Genomic DNA, 17,276 nt, shown 5'->3' with positions numbered 1-17,276 from the left:
AAGAAAATGGGTGAGATTCTTAATAAGTACTTTGCATCGGTATTCACCGAGGAGAGAGACATGACGGATGTTGAGGTTAGGGATTGTTGTTTGATTACTCTGGGTCAAGTTGGCATAAGGAAGGAGGAAGTGTTGGGTATTCTAAAAAGCATTAAGGTGGACAAGTCCCCAGGTCCGGATGGGATCTATGAGGAGAGAGTGAGGTCTGCAGATGCTGGAGATCAGAGCTGGAAATGTGTTGCTGGAAAGGCGCAGCAGGTCAGGCAGCATCCAGGGAACAGGAGAATCAACGTTTCGGGCATAAGCCCTTCTTCAGGAATGATTCCTGAAGAAGGGCTTATGCCCGAAACGTTGATTCTCCTGTTCCCTGGATGCTGCCTGACCTGCTGCGCCTTTCCAGCAACACATTTCCAGCCCGGATGGGATCTACCCCAGGGTACTGAAGGAAGCAAGATATCTTTGCAGCATCCTTGCACACAGGGAATGTCCCAGAGGACTGGAGAATTGCTAATGTTGTCCTCTTATCTAAGATAAATAGCAGGGATAATCCAGGTAATTATAGACTGGTGAGCCTGACGTCAGTGGTAGGGATGCTGCTGGAGAAGATACCAAGAAATAGGATCTATTTATATTTGGAAGAAAATGGGCTTATCAGTGATAGGCAACATGTTTTTTTGTAAGGATTACCAACTTAACAGAATTCTTTGAGGAAGTGACACAGTTGATTGATGAAGGGCTGTAGATGTCATATACATGGACTTTAGTAAGGCATTTGATAAGGTTCCCAATGGTAGGCTGATGGAGAAAATGAACAAAGAACTGGCTGGGCAACAGGAGACAGCAAGTAGTAGTAGAAGGGAGTTTTTCAAAATGGAGAACTGGGAGCAGTGGTGTTCCACAGGGATCCGTATTGGGACCACACTTGTTTGTGATATACATAAATGATCTGGTGGAACATATAAATGGTCTGATTATCAAGTTTTCAGATGACTCTAAGGTTGGTGGAGTAGCAGATATTGAAGAGGACTGTCAGCAAATGTAGCAGAATATAGATAGATTGGAGAGTTGGGTGTAAAAACAGCAGATGGAGTTCAATCCAAGCAAATGCAAGGTAATGCATTTTCAAAGATCCACTTCAAGAGCTAACTATAAGGTTAATGGAAAAGTCCTGGGGAAAATTGATGTTCAGAGAGATCGGGTGTTCAGGTTCATTGTACCCTGAAGGTGGCAACGCACAGATAAGCCCATTTTCTTCCAAATGTAAATAGATCCTATTTCTTGGTATCTTCTCCAGCAGCATCCCTACCACTGACGTCAGGCTCGCCAGTCTATAATTACCTGGATTATCCCTGCTATCTTTCTTAAGATAGTGATCAAGAAGGCACTTTGCATGCTTTCCTTCATCAGATGGGGTATTGAGTACAAGAGTTGGCAGGTCATGTTACAGTTGTATAGGACTTTGGTTCGGCCACATTTGGAATACTATGTACAGTTCTGGTCGCCACATGGATGTGGATGCTTTGTATAGGGTGCAGAGAAGGTTTACGAGGATGTTGCCTGGCATGGAAGGTGTTAGCTATGAAGAAAGGTTGAGTAGGTTGGGATTGTTTTCATTAGAAAAAAGGAGATTGAGGGGGGACCTGATTGAGGTCTACAAAATCACGATGGGTATAGACAGGGTGGATACAGATAAGCTTTTTCCCAGGGTAAGAAATTCAATAACGAGAGGTCATGTGTTCAAGGTGAGAGGAAAAACGTTTAAGGAGGATACATGCGGAACATACTTTACACAGAGGGTGGTAGGTGCCTGGAAAGTGTTGCCAGCAGAGGTGGTAGAGGCAGGTATGGAAGATTAATTTAAGGTGCATCTGGACAGATGTATGAGTAGGTGGGGAGCAGAGAGATACAGATCATTAGGAATTGAGTGATAGGTTTAGACAGTGGATTTGGATCGGCACAGGCTTGGAAGGCCGAAGGGCCTGTTCCTGGGCTGTAAATTTTCTTTGTTCTTTTATTCTTTATTCCCTTTCAAGGTATGTGCACATATCACAATGTGCAACACTTAATATCCATCAGTGTCAAATTTCATCAACTTCCCAATTGTAAATAGGCCCTGGTGCTAATCTTCAGCTTGCTGCCATTTTTAATTTAGGAGTTTGAGAAAGAGATTGATATACATTCAAAGAAATCAGGTGAATTCAGTCCACTGACCTAGTCAATACGTACCCCTCAGCAAACCATCAAAGAATAGTTGGTGAAAGTTTCCCAACATTATGGTAGTAGCTATGTTTCAAAAGGAGTTTGTCAGTTGAGAAATGCTTCAAGACCTTAGTCTAAACTTGTTCCTGAGCCCTCTGCTTCAATGACACAGTTGTTATCATTATATAAATGGAAGTTCCTTATACAATGACAACAATTATTCTAAATGTAGTTGAACCAAAGTCTTGTACAATTTAACATGACCCGCCAGCTCTTCTTGCTAGGGCAAGTTCACTCTCGAATTAGTCCTCCCAAAATGCATCACCTCACATTTGCCCAGATTGAACTCCACCTGCCACTTCTCCACCCAACTCTCCAGTATATCTAAATTCTCCTGTATTATTTGACAGTCCTCTATGCTTTCTGCTACTCAACGAATCTTCGTGTCATCTGCAGGGATTGAAAGGAAGAGCTAGGCTGAGAGATAAATTGGTAAGTGGGGTTGGGACTGGGGATTAAGGTTGCTGGGAAGGTGGTAGTGAGATGCAGGTGGGAGGTGATAGTGATAGGTCGGTGGGGAAGGTGGAGCAGATAAGTGGGAATGAAGATGGACAGGTCAGGAAGGCAGTACCAAATTGGAGGGTTGGATCCGGGATGAGGTAATGGGAGGGGAGGTCAGGAAACTGGTGAAGTCCATGTTGATGCTGTGTGGTTGGAGGGTCCCGAGGTGGAAGATGAGGAGTTCTTCCTCCAGTCGGTGGGTGGCTTTGATTTGGCGGTGGTGGAGGCCCAGGATTTGCATGTCATTGGGGGAGTGGGAGGGGTAGTTGAAGTGGTTGGTCAGAGGGCAAGGGGGTATATTAATTGCAAATAATGATGCGATTCATAAAAATATCACTCACGTTTATTGACATAATGCTTCGGTATTTATTGGCAAGGGTGTCAGGTAGCATATTGGGCTAGCATGTGGTTCAGTACCACACTGAAACATGGATCTGATTATCAACACATTGATGATTGACTTATCACTGCCCTCTAACTCTCCAACGGTTTTGACAGCCTTTGGCACTGCGCACCAATGAACAATAGGCAGAATTTGTCGCACCAAATATAGGTGGCCAGCATGATTGAACCAAGATATAGTGCCAGATCTAGCAGCGAAGGAACTACTTTGCATGAAATATTCCAACCAATGAAAATATTAATCACTTCGCTGGTACGGATAAATAGACCAATATTATCTTTACGTTATGGTTATGGACTCAAATCTAAAAATATCGGTAGTTGACACAGCCGTTCCTACATCTTCATCCCTCCCCATGTGCGACCAAACCCTTGCCTTACCACTCTTATGAAAGAATAGTGCAGCACAGGAACAGGCCCTTCAGCCCATTATATCTGTGGGAACCAGGATGCCATTCTATTCTAATCCCATGATCCTTTTCCCTCTCTCCCCTGCCTTTTCATGTCTGTCTAAATGCGTCTTAAACTTTGCTACTGTATTTGCTCCTATTACCTCCCCTGACAGTGTATTCCTTGTTGAAAATGTGTTGCTGGAAAAGCGCAGCAGGTCAGGCAGCATCCAAGGAACAGGAGAATCGACATTTCAGGCATAAGCCCTTCTTCAGGTTTCCTGAAGAAGGGCTTATGCCCGAAACGTCGATTCTCCTGTTCCTTGGATGCTGCCTGACCTGCTGCGCTTTTCCAGCAACACATTTTCAGCTCTGATCTCCAGCATCTGCAGTCCTCACTTTCTCCTCGAAGTGTATTCCTTGTACCCACCACCCTCTGTGTAAAAATACATTCCTCACATATCTCCTTGAAACGTTGTTCATCTCACCTTAAACCTATGACCACTAGTATTTAACATTTCCACCTTGAGATAACGACTCCGACGAACCACCCTCACCATGCCTCTTATAATTATATACATTTTTATCAGGTCGCCCTTCAGCCTCCAATTTCAGGCAAAAACAATCCATGTTTGTCCAACCTTTTGTTGTAGCTAATGCACTCCAATCCAGGTACCATCCTGGTAAACCTTCTCCAAAGTCTCTGCATCCACCATAACTGACCACAATGCTCCAAATGTGAGTGAACTTTTATACAGCTGCAATCTGACCTGTTACCTTTTGTACTCAATACCCCAACCAAAGCCATACACCTCATTTACACCTCATCCAAGTGTTGGCACTTTCCGGGACCTATGGACTTAGACTCCAAGAACTATCTGTAAAGCAATGCTCTTAAAAGTCCTGCCAACCTGTACATAAAAAGCAGGATGAATCCAACCCAGCCGATTACCACCCTAACAGTTTACTCTCGATCATCAGTAAAGTGATGGAAGGCATCATCGACAGTACTACCAAGCAGAACCAGCTCAGCAATAACCTGCTCAGTGACTCCCAGTTTGGGTTCCACCAGGGCCACTCGGCTCCTGGCCTCATTACAGCTTTGGTTCAAGCGTGGACAAAAGAGCTGAATTCCAGTGGGGAGAGTGAGAGTGACAGCCCTTGACATCAAGTCTGCATTCTACCGAGTGTGGCACCAAGGAGCCCTTGCAAAACTGGAATCAGTGGGTATTGTGGGTAAACTCTCTGGTGGTCAGAGTCATACCTGACATTTAGGAAGATGGCCACAGTTGTTGGAGGTCAATCATTTCAGCTCCAGGACATCTCTGCAGGAATTCCTTGGGGTAGTATCCTCGGCCCAACTATATTCAGCTGCTTCGTCAGTGACCTTCCTTCCATCATAAGGTCACAAGTGAGGATGTTTGCTGTTGATTGCTTAATGTTCAGCACCGTTCGTAACTCCTCAGATTTTGAAACAGCCCATGTTCAAATGCAACAACATCTGGACAATATCCTGGCTTGGGCTGACAGGTGGCAAATATCATTTGTGCCACACAAATGCCAGGCTATCACCATCACCAACAAGAGACAATCCAACCACTGCCCCTTGACATTCAATGGTGTTGCCATTACTGAACTCCCCTCTACTATCAATGTCCTGGGTATTATCATTGACCAGAAACTCAATTAGCTTCACCACATAAATGCAGTGACTATAGGAACTGATCAGAATCTAGGAATACAGTGGCGAGTAACTCAGCTCCTGAGTCCCCAAAGCCTGTCCACCATCTATAAGGCACAAGTCAGGAGGTTGATGGAATACTTCCCACTTACCTGGATGGGTCCAGCCCCAACAACATTCAAGAAGCTTGACATCATCCAGGACAAAGCAGCCCGCTTGATTGGCACCACAGCATCCACTCCCTCCACCACCAACGTTCAATAGCAGCAGTGTGTACTGTCTACAAGATTCACTTCAGAAAATCACTAAAGATCCTCTGACAGCACCTTCCAAACTCACGACCCATTCCATCTAGAAAAATGAGCAGCAGATAGATACATGGGAACACCACCACCTTCAAGTTCTCCTCCAAGTCACTCACCATCCTGACTTGGAACTATATTGCTGTTCCTTCAGTCACTGGGCCAAAATCCTGGAATTCCCTCCCTAAGGGCATTGTGGGTCAACCCCCAGCACATAGACTGCAGCGGTTTAAGAAGGCAGCTCATCCCCACCTTCTCAAGGAGCAACTAGGGATAGGCAATAAATGCTGGGCCCAGCCAGTGACACTCACATCCCACAAAATGAATTTTTAAAAATTTACTTTTCTCTTGTATTTAATCTCCCAAAATGCATTCATTATATGGATTAAACACTATCTGCCATTTCTCCACCTAACTTTTCAACTGATCTATTTCCATCAATAATCTTCCTCACTATCCACAACTCCACAATTTTTTTGTGTCATCTACAAATTTACTATTCAGACCACTTACACTTTCTCCAAATCATTTATATAGATATATTACAAACAACAGGAGTCCCAGCACTGATCCTTGTGGAACACCAGTGGCCACAGACCTCCAGTCAGAAAAACATTCCTCCTCAACTACTCTCTGTACCGACTCCCACAGCTACCTGCATTACACCTCTTCCCACCCTACCTCCTGCAAAAGTTCCATCCTGTATTCCCAATTCCTCTGCCTCCGCCGTATCTGTTCCCGGGAGGACCAGTTCCACCACAGAACACACCAGATGGCCTCCTTCTTTAGAGATCGCAATTTTCCTTCCCGTGTGGTTGAAGATGCCCTCCAACACATCTCATCCACATCCCGCCCCTCTGACCTCAAACCCCACCCCTCCAACCATAACAAGGACAGAAACCCCCTGGTCCTCACTTTCCACCCTACCAACCTTTGCATTAACTATATCATCTGCCAACATTTCCACCACCTCCAAACAGACCCCACCACCAGGGATATATTTTGCTCCCCACCCCTTTCCGCTTTCTGCAAAGACCGTTCCCTCCATGACTACCTGGTCAGGTCCACGCCCCCCAACAAACCACCCTCCCGTCCTGGCACCCACCCATGCCACCGCAGGAATTGCAAAACCTGCACCCACACCTCCTCCCTCACCACCATCCAAGGCCCCAAAGGATCCTTCCACATCCATCAAAGTTTCACCTGCACATTCACCAATATCATTTATTGTATCTGTTGCTCCCGATGCGGTCTCCTCTACATTGGGGAGACTGGACGCCTCCTAGCAGAGCGCTTTAGGGAACATCTCTGGGACACCCGCACCAATCAACCCCACCGCCCCATGGCCCAACATTTCAACTCCCCCTCCCACTCTGCTGAGGACATGCAGGTCCTGGGCCTCCTCTACCGCCGCTCCCTCACCACCCAATGCCTGGAGGAAGAACGCCTCATCTTCCGCCTCAGAACACTTCAACCTCAGGGCATCAATATGGACTTCACCAGTTTCCTCATTTCCTCTCCCCCCACCTTACCCCAGTTCCAAACTTCCAGCTCAGCACCATCCTCATGACCTTTCCTACCTGCCAATCTCCCTTTCCACCTATCCACTCCACCCTCCCCTCTGACCAAACACCTTCATTCCCACCCCCATCCACTCATTGTACTCTTTGCCACCTTCCCCCACCCTCCTCTCTGACCTATCACCTACATCCCCACCCTCACTCACCTATTTTACTCTTGGCTACCTTCTCCGTAGCCCCAACCCCTCCCATTTATCTCTCCACCCTGTACGCTCCCTGCCTTCAGTCCTGATGAAGGGCATTTGGCCAAAACGTCAATTTTCCTGCTCCTCAGATGCTGCCTGACCTGCTGTGCCTTTCCAGCACCACTCTAATCTAGACGCTGAGGTGAGGAAACCAAGTTAGGAATGGAGCAAAAGTGAATCTCAGAGTTCAGCAGTTCAGTGATGCTAAGGGACTGACTAGTAAATGCTAAGATTCTAAACAATTCTACCCTAGTGCTGGTCCATGGAGAGTTGTCTGAAGGGGTGATTTCAGGTGAAAGTTACAACTGAAGAATTTGATTTTGTTGCAGGAAATACTGAAAAGCTTTGGAACTGAAGAGAGCTATGGGGGCAACAGGTTTCCAGTGAGGTGACAGAAAGTCCTAGTCAGGGGTTTTAAAATAGCAGAAACACGCAGTATAGGAGTGGAGGTGGAAAAATAAAATGAGGCATGGTCATTAATTAAACCCAAAACCAGAGACAGCAAGCAGGGTAACTCAATTGTATTGCAGAGAGTTGAGAAGATATGATCCATCAGGATAAACTGAAGTGACAAGGGAATAACTGTAAGTCCAGTCTCTCATGTGCTGTGTAAGATTGTGTATCATTGCAAATAAATTCCATTGCAAACTGTCTGCTGCTACTTCAATATTTCAAAGGAAAGCAGCCATTTAGGTTATGTTATCTAAAGTAATTTGAAGCTGGAAGTTCAGAGTTCTTACCTGTACTCCTGCCGACGGGGCATGCGCATGTAAGGGTCACATGGATCAGTGACTAAACCAGGATAGTGACAGAATCGGCTGTCGACCTTTTGGGAAGGGAAACCAGATAATTGGCTTACTTCTTCTGAGAAGGAAAGAAGATCAGGTTCAAGGCTTAAAACTTATGACAACATTCGGACCTTTGAGTCTCTTCTAATTTTTAATTAATTAATGTGGTTGACTAGTTTTGGTCATATCCCTTAAACATCCTTTGTGTAACAAACATTATTAATCCCAATCTCCAATGTTAAATTGACCTCCCCAAATCCACAGCCTTTTGGTGGAAAGTTCTTGATATTTTGCTACCCTTTTTGTGAAGAATTGCTTTCTGATTTCACTCCTTACATCCCTGCCTCTTGAGATTATTATATTTTTATCTTGGTCTAAAAGGGTAGATACAGAAAAACTATTGCCTATCCTTCAATGACTCGATTAGATCACTCCTAATGTCCTATCCTCAAGTGAGTACAAGTCTTATCTGTGGAACTGTTCTCATCATTTAAACCTTTAACCTTTGCAATACACTTTAGAATCATAGTCATATAGATGTACAGCATCTTACCAACGGATCCAAACACTCCATACAATCATCACAGGGATTCCTACACAACATCAAGAACATAAACATAGACAAGGACGAAGCAATTTGATGTAACGGCACTGTTCACTTCAATTGACAAAACTCTAGCCAGGGAGACAATAGCCAACCTCCTGGACAAGCAGAACAGATAACACGACAGGGAATCTATCAACAAGGATGGCATGCTCAAACTACGAGACCTGTGCCTGACGACACACTTCGTATTCAGTAACCAAATATATGAACAGATCAATGGAACACCTATGGGCCCATAGCAGAAGCAGTGATGCAAAGATTAGAACATGTAGCCCTACCATAAATCCAATCCAAACTCTGGATACGATACCTAGACAACACTTTTCTATTCATTAAGAGAACAGAAATCAGTTACACACACCGGATTATCAACAACATACTCAGATGTACAAGAGAGGAGGAAACCAACAATCAACTCGCACTCCTGGACATGATGCTACAAAGAACACAGAACGGTGAATCCATCACAAAAGTGTACAGGAAAGCCTCATACACCAACCAGGTCCTGAATTACAACAGCAACCACCCAAACACACACAAGAGAAACCGCGTTAGGGCCCTGGTCAAAAGAACTACAACACACTACAGAACTCCCAACCTACAAAGGGAAGAAGAACACCTTGACAGAGTCTTCGCTAAGAACAGATATTCCCGCAACTTCATCCACAGATGCCTAACAGACAAACAACACAACAAGAATATCCCACTACCTAACTCACTAGCCATGCTACCTTATATTAAAAAAGTCTCGGAACTGACACCAGACTTCTCTGCCCACTGGGATTCATGACAGCCCATAAACCGATAGGCATGCTCAGGCAACAACTCACCAGGACAAAAAGTCCTACACCCATCATGTGCAAGACAAGGGTAATTTACAGAATTCCATGCAAAGACTGCATGAAACATTTATAGGGCAAACAGACAGACAATTAGCATCCCCGAACACCAACTAGCCACTAAACACCACAACCAGCTGTTCCTAGTAGCCACACACACACATGATAAGAACCACAAATTTGATTGGTACAACACAACAATCGTAGGGCAAGCGAAACATCGGACAGCCAGAGAATTTCTAGAAGCTTGGCTATCAGCCACACACTCCATCAACCCAATATACCGGCCACTACAACAAACAACTGGAACCGGCAACCCGGAAGCAGCAGAAATGGAACCAAATAAATTCCAGAAGAGACCATGCAGCAGAGCTTCACAGGTGGCTCCAAAGCACTGAAGATGTCACCTAGACAGGGGAGAAAACGTATGCGAATCAACTTCCCAGCTCGGCAAACATACCCACAACCACGGCAACTGTACAGCACGGAAACAAACCCTTTGGTCCAACTCGTCTGTGCCAACCAGGTATCTTACATTCATCTAGTCCCATTTGCCAGCATTTGGCCCATATCTCTCTAAACCTTTCCTATTGATGTACCCAACAAGATGCCTTTTAAATGTAATTATGCCACCACTTCCTTTGGCAGCTCAATCCATACATGCATCACCCTCTGCTTGAAAACGATGCCTCTTAGGTCCCTCTGAAATCTTTCCCCTCTCACCTTAAACCTATGCCCTCTAGTTTTTGACTCCCAAGCTCTGGGAAAAGCTCTGGGCTATTCACTCTAATCATGCCCCTCATGATTTTATAAACCTTGATAAGGTCACCCCTCAGCCTCCGATGCTCCAGGGAAAACAGCCCCAGCCAATTCAGCCTCTCCCTATAGCTCAAACTCTTCAACCCTGGCAACATCCTTGTAACTCTTTTCTGAAGCCTTTCAAGTTTCACAACATCGTTCTTATAGGAGGAGATCATAATGTACGCAGTATTCAAAAATTAATATTGTGCCATGTGCTATTTGTACTCTCGTTTCATTCCAATCGGAATCACTCCCAGCACACCATGCTATCTGAGATAGGGCCAGCCAGCTTCCAAATCAAGCCTGAGAGCTTAAAATCTAAAATTGGAAGGGATCATTTTCACCAGGTTAAAAACCTCGGATTTTTTTTTAACAGTGCAGTAATATTGGCAAAGATACTCCCAACCACCCTGCACCTCCTGTTACCCTGAGGGGTACTGATGGATGTGGGGAATGGACTCAGGCATCCAGGTCATATTAAGAATCCACCTCATCTGCTAAAATGTTTCACTAAAATTGGGATGCTGTTCCCAGAAGCTTTAGAGTTCCATAGCTTTACAAACAAAGAAGGAGATCATACGCATATTATGTCTGCGGCAATTGTTTGAAAAAAATCATGTGATTTGTCTCAAATCCCAGCAGTGTGAGTTTTATGTCGTGAGGCAAAGTGAAATAAGGCTCTCACATATAAGTACAGACTTGAATTTTACTTTAATTCAGTTATTTTTTGGAATGTAACATATGACCCATTAGCGATTTTTTTTTTTTCAAAACTTGCCTTAACCTTGTTTGCTGAGGGAAACAGTTCCATTTCCTCGTCTCTCCACAGACCCATGTCTTTCAACCCTAGAACCAACCCAGTAAGTTTCGACCATGCACTTGCTGAGAATTTAACATCGTCCCAAAAGTGAAGATAAATTAAGAAGGTTTATACAAAATGGGATGGCATTCAATACTTTCTGGAGATCCAATGTTAACTGGATGGCTTCTGACTACAGTACAGATGCAAGTATCCCCAGAAGGTTATTTGGGATTGCAACACTCACTTGCAACTCCATACCTTGTGTGCAGGTAGATAGGGGCTCCCTGTAAATTCTAAATCCATGTTGACAGTGATTTGAGAGTAGCATCCAAGCTTTTGTTACCATTAGGCTTTCCAGTTCAAACATAAGCATGGTTGAATTTCCATGTTTCTACCTTCCATGAGCATATAGAGAATTCTGCTTCCCAAGTTCCATTCAACCATTGCCCCTGTACCTGTGCAAAAATAGGACAGCAATGCTCCAAATTTGAAATTCTCACCTTTGCTTTCAAATACTTCTTACCCTTTCCTATCCTGAAATCATGTGGACCTCTGCAAAGTAGGTGTGGAGAAACTGTTCATATCGGTGTGAAATTTTAGAACAAGTGGCTGACAAAAATAGATGCAAAATCAGGACCTGGAATTCACTGCCCAAGAGCATGGTGCACCATATTTCAAAGGTTTTCAAATTGAGTAATAACCCGAGGATGAAAGATTTGTGGGGCTATAGAAAAAGAAAGGATTGCTGGGAGTATCTAAGTTACTCTCGCAGAAAGCTAACATAGACTTCGATGGGCTAAATGAGCTGTGTTGTAACAATTTTATGATTCCAGGATCCCAAAAGATTAATGGCTTCTTTCTCTTGTTCTCCTCTCCTGGTACTTGTGTGGGGCAGAGATTGTAAGATAGTTAAGAGAACACTCACTTGCAGGGAAGATGGTACACTCTTCCAGTTTCTTGCTAATGCCTCCTTCAGGGAGTCGGGGCATTGTTGAAGATTTCTTTACATAGTCATGTTGTTGTGGGACATTTGGAGCTAGGTGAGACAGATGAGAGAATTAGAATAATTCAGAACGGTAATTATTTGTTGCACATTATACACAAAGTTCAGACAAGAAAAATATTCATTGTAACAGTTGACCCTTAAAGAAATTGTATTGTTAATGTTACTGGACTATTAATCCCAAGACATATGTTAGAAAATGAAACCAGTCCCAGACAGATGGTGTGCTTTGACCCATGAATGTACTGATGAAGGGCTTTTGCCCAAAATGTTGATTTTCTTGCTCCTCGGATGCTGCCTGACCTGCTGTGCTTTTCCAGCACCACTCTAATCTAGACCTTGAATGTACATGTTAACCTGTGAACTTGCTTCTTTACCTGTGAACAGGCACGGATTTGGAACAAACTCATCAGGTGGAAATTTCTCGTTCTGTGAAGCAAGGAACAATAAGTTACTAATTGGTGGTGGACAATTAAACAATTCACCAGCATCACATATCAGGTAGGTAAAAACAATGACTGCAGATGCTGGAAACCAGAGTTTAGGTTAGAGTGGTGCTGGAAAAGCCTTCAGGCATTCTGCCTGTATTCCTGATGAAGGGCTTTTGCCCAAAATGTCGATTTTGCTGCTCCTCGGATGCTGCCTGAACTGTGCTTTTCCAGCACCACTCTAATCTGAGCATCACATATCAATCTTGAGACAATTCCATGACTACATGTAACGTCAAGAAACAGTTGCAAACACTGGAGAATGCAAAGACGATGGGCCCGAACAATATCCCCGCTACAGAACTGAAGGCTTGTGCTCCAAAACTAACTGCTTCTCTTGTTGAGTCAACCCAAGCCAATAACATTGGCATCCAACCAACAGTATAAAAAAATTACTCTGTCCACAAGATGAGGACAAATCCAAGAGACAATGACCACTTCATCAACCCAACCCCAATCATTGTTAAATTGATGGAAGGTGACACCAACAATGTTTTCAAGCATCACTTAATTAGAACCTATTCTTGCTCCAGAACACTGCTACAGAAGTTCCTCAGTGTGATGTCCGAGGCCCAGCCATCTTCAGTTGCTTCATCAATTACTTTCCCTCCATCATAAGGTCAGAATTGGGGGTATTCACCGATGATCAAACAATGTTCAGCACTATTTGTAAAGTTCAGGAATTAAATGCCTCCAAATATCAAGACCTGGGCAACATCTAATCTTGGGCTGATAAGTGGCAATAACATTTGTGTCATGCAAATACAAGGCAATGACCATTTCCAACAAAATATAATCTAATAATCTTTCCTTGACATTCAATGGCATAACCATTGCAAAATCTCCTACCACCATTGACCATAACCTGGACTGGTCATATATATACATATTGAGATTGGGGGCTTGGAATTCTTCAGTGGACAACTGACTCTCTGACCTAACCCTCAGGCTTGTTCACCATCTACAAGGTACAAATCAGGAATGTGATGGAATACTTCCCACTTGTTTGGATAAGTGCAGTTCTAGCATCACACAAAAATCCTCCAATTCATATTGATCATAATTTTTTTAGGGCTCTGTGATTCCACACTTGATTAAATGTTGTCTTGATGACAGGGGCAGTCATTCATCTCGCCTGTGGAGTTCAACTCTTTGTTTAGCTCATCTACCAAATGCACTACATCAAGTAATTCATCAATGTTCCTCTGACTGTACCTTCCAAACCCATGTCCTCTATCACATAGAAGGACAAGAGCAACAGATACATGAGAACACCACCACCTGCAAGTTCCCCTCCAAGCCACTCACCAACCTGACATGGAAATATATTGCCATTCCTTCACTGTTGCTGGGTCAAAATCCTGGAACTCCCCACCTAACAGTATTGTTAGTGTCCTGACACCATGGATTGCAGCAATACAGGTAAACAGTTCACACCTTCTCTAGGACAAGTGCGGATGGGCAATAAATTATGGCTTAGCCAGCAATACGTACATCTAGCGAATAGATAAAACAAAATAGTACACTTTTTCTTTCCATGTGAAACTATCCCGAAGTCCTTTAATGAGTCATAATTGATGCATCCTTTCCTGAAATCTTTCTGACAGGAATGTACATTAGATTTTATATGCATTTTAAGATAAATTTAAGGTAATCACGCAACCTGTTAACATGGTTCATCTACACTTGCTGGAAGTGACCTATTTTCATAATAGAGATCCATGATCTGCAAACAAAAGGGTCTTGTTCATGTCTTGAATGATTCTGAATTAAATGGGAGGCTGGGGAACTCATAGCTGCCATTGCTTTCTTCTTGGCAGTGCCTTGACCCATCAATGTTGACTTATGAACCAATCCGCAAGGTTAGGTCTAATGGAATGCAGGGACAACTAGCCATTTGGATGTAGAACTGGAAGGTAGAAGACAGAGGGTGATGGTGGAGGGTTGTTTTCAGACTGGAGGCCTGAGACCAGTGGAGTGCCACAAGGATCGATGCTGGATCCTCTACTTTTTGTCATTTATATAAATTATTTGGATATGAACATAGGAGCTATGGTTAGTAAGTTTGCAGTTGACACTAAAGTTGGAGGTGCAGTGGAGTGGACAGCGAAGAAGGTTACTTCAGATTACAATGGATCTTGATTAGATGGGCCAATGGGCTAAGGAATGGAAGATGGATTCTGGATTAGTGGTGCTGGAAGGAGCACAGCAGTTCAGGCAGCATCCGAGGATGCTGCCTTAACTGCTGTGCTCCTTCCAGTGCCACTAATCCAGAATCTGGTTTCCAGCATCTGCAGTCATTGTTTTTGCCTAGATGGAAGATGGAGGTTAATTTATATAAATGTGAGGTGCTGCATTTTAGGAAACGGGCTGAAAATGTGTTGCTGGAAAAGCGCAGCAGGTGAGGCAGCATCCAAGGAGCAGGAGAATCGACATTTCGGGCATGAGCCCTTCTTCAGGAATCTCCAGCATCTGCAGTCCTCACTTTCTCCTCGTGCATTTTAGGAAAGCAAATCTTAGCAGAACTTATACACTTAATGGTAAGGTCATAGGGAGTGTTGCTGAACAAAGAGACCTTGGAGTGCAGGTTTATGGCTTCTTGAAATTGGAGTCCCAGGTAGATAGGATAGTGAAAAAGGCGTTTGGTATGCTTTTCTTTATTGGTCAGAGCATTGAATATAGTAGTTGGGAGATTATGTTGCGGCTGTACAGGACGTTGGTCAGGCCACCTTTGGAATATTGCGTGCAATTCTGGTCTCCTTCCTTTCAGAAGAATGTTATGAAACTTGAAAGGGTTCAGAAAAGATTTACAAGGATGTTGCCCGGGTTGGAGGATTTGAGATAAAGGGAGAGGCTGAGTCGGCTGGGGCTGTTTTCCCTGGAGCATTGAAGGCTGAGGGGTGACTTTATAGAGGTTTATAAAATCATGAGAGGCATGGCTAGGATAAATAGGCAAAGTCTTTTCCCTGGGGTGGGGGAGTCCAAAACTAGAGGGCTTAGGTTTAGGTTGAGAGGGGAAAGATACAAAAGAGACCTAAGGGACAACTCTTTCATGCAGAGGGTGTATGTAATGAACTGCAAGAGGACGTGGTGGAGGCTGATACAATTTTAACATTTAAAAGGCATCTGGATGGGTATATGAATAGGAAGGGTTTAGAGGGATATAGGCCGGGTGCTGGAAGGTGGGACTAGATTAAGTTGGGATATCTGGTCAGTGTGAATGAATTGGACTGAAGGGTCTGTTTCTATTCTGTACATCTCTATGATTCTATGTCTCTTTCCTCTTGCAATGGGCATCATTGTGAGTGTTTGAAATTTCGAAACCTCATCTTTGTTCTGCAAAATGGAAAGCTTTGGCAACATGTTTTTTTTCTTGTTAGTATTTTGGAAATGCGGACACTATTGTCCTGCAGGAAACATGGAAGCCATTTTTGCACAGCAAACTCCCACAAACAACAGTGAGAGTCTGTTTTCGTAACATTGATTGAAGATTGTTAGTTTGGTCCAGATAGCACCATTGCTGTTCTTCAAAATAGTGGTAGGTGTAATTTGTACGTCTAACTGTAACCAGTGGAGTACCACAAGGATCGGTGCTGGGTCCACTACTTTTCATCATTTATATAAATGATTTGGATGTGAGCACAAGAGGTATAGTTAGTAAGTTTGCAGATAACAGCAAAACTGGAGGTGTAGCGGACAGATTACAATGGGATCTTGATCAGATGGGCCAATGGGCTGAGAAGTGGCAGATGGAGTTTAATTTAGATAAATGTGAGGTGCTGTTATATTTTGGGAAGCAACTCTTAGCAGGACTTATACACTTAATGGTAAGGTTCTGGATCAGTGGTGCTGGAAGAGCAGCTTTATTCTTGATGAAGGGCTTTTGCCCGAAACGTCAATTTTGCTGCTCCTTGGATGCTGCCTGAATTGCTGTGCTCTTCCAGCACCACTGATCCAGAATCTGGTTTCCAGCATCTGCAGTTATTGTTTTTACCACTTAATGGTAAGGCCCTAGGGAGTGTTGCTGACCAAAGAGACCTTGGAGTGCAGGTTCATAGTTCCTTGAAAGTGGAGTCACAGGTAGATAGAATCGTAAAATATACTTTCCTTTATTGGTCAGAGTATTAAGTACAGCAGTTGGGAGGTCATGTTGTGGCTGTATAGGACTTTTAGTCCACTTTTGGAATACTGTGTGCAATTCTGGTCTCCTTCCTATTGTGAAATTTGAAAGGGTTCAGAAAAGATTTACAAGGATGTTGCCAGGGTTGGAGGATTTGAGCTATAGGGAGATGTTGAAAAGCTGGGGCTGTTTTCCCTGGAGTGTTGGAGGCTGAGAGGTGCCCATTTAGAGGTTTATAAAATCATGAGGGACATGGACAGGACAAATAGACAAAGTCTCTTCCCTGGGGTGGGGGAATCCAGAACTAGAGGGTAAACTAGAGGTTTAGTGTGGGAGGGGAAAAATATAAATGAGACCTAAGGGGCAACTGTTTCACACAGAGGGTGGTAAGTGTATGGAATGAGCTGCCAGAGGAAGTGGTGGAGACTAGTACAATTGCAACATTTAAAAGCCATCTGGCTGGGTATATGAATAGGAAGGGTTTGGAGGGATAAGGGCCAGGTGCTGGCAGGTGGGATTAGATTGAGTT

Source organism: Chiloscyllium plagiosum, unplaced genomic scaffold (assembly GCF_037043375.1).
Source record: "Chiloscyllium plagiosum isolate Xiang-an unplaced genomic scaffold, Cpla_swu_hap1 HiC_scaffold_1, whole genome shotgun sequence".
Lineage (NCBI taxonomy): Eukaryota > Metazoa > Chordata > Chondrichthyes > Orectolobiformes > Hemiscylliidae > Chiloscyllium > Chiloscyllium plagiosum.
The sequence above is the reverse complement of the archived record's forward strand: the minus strand, read 5'-3'. Positions refer to the sequence as shown.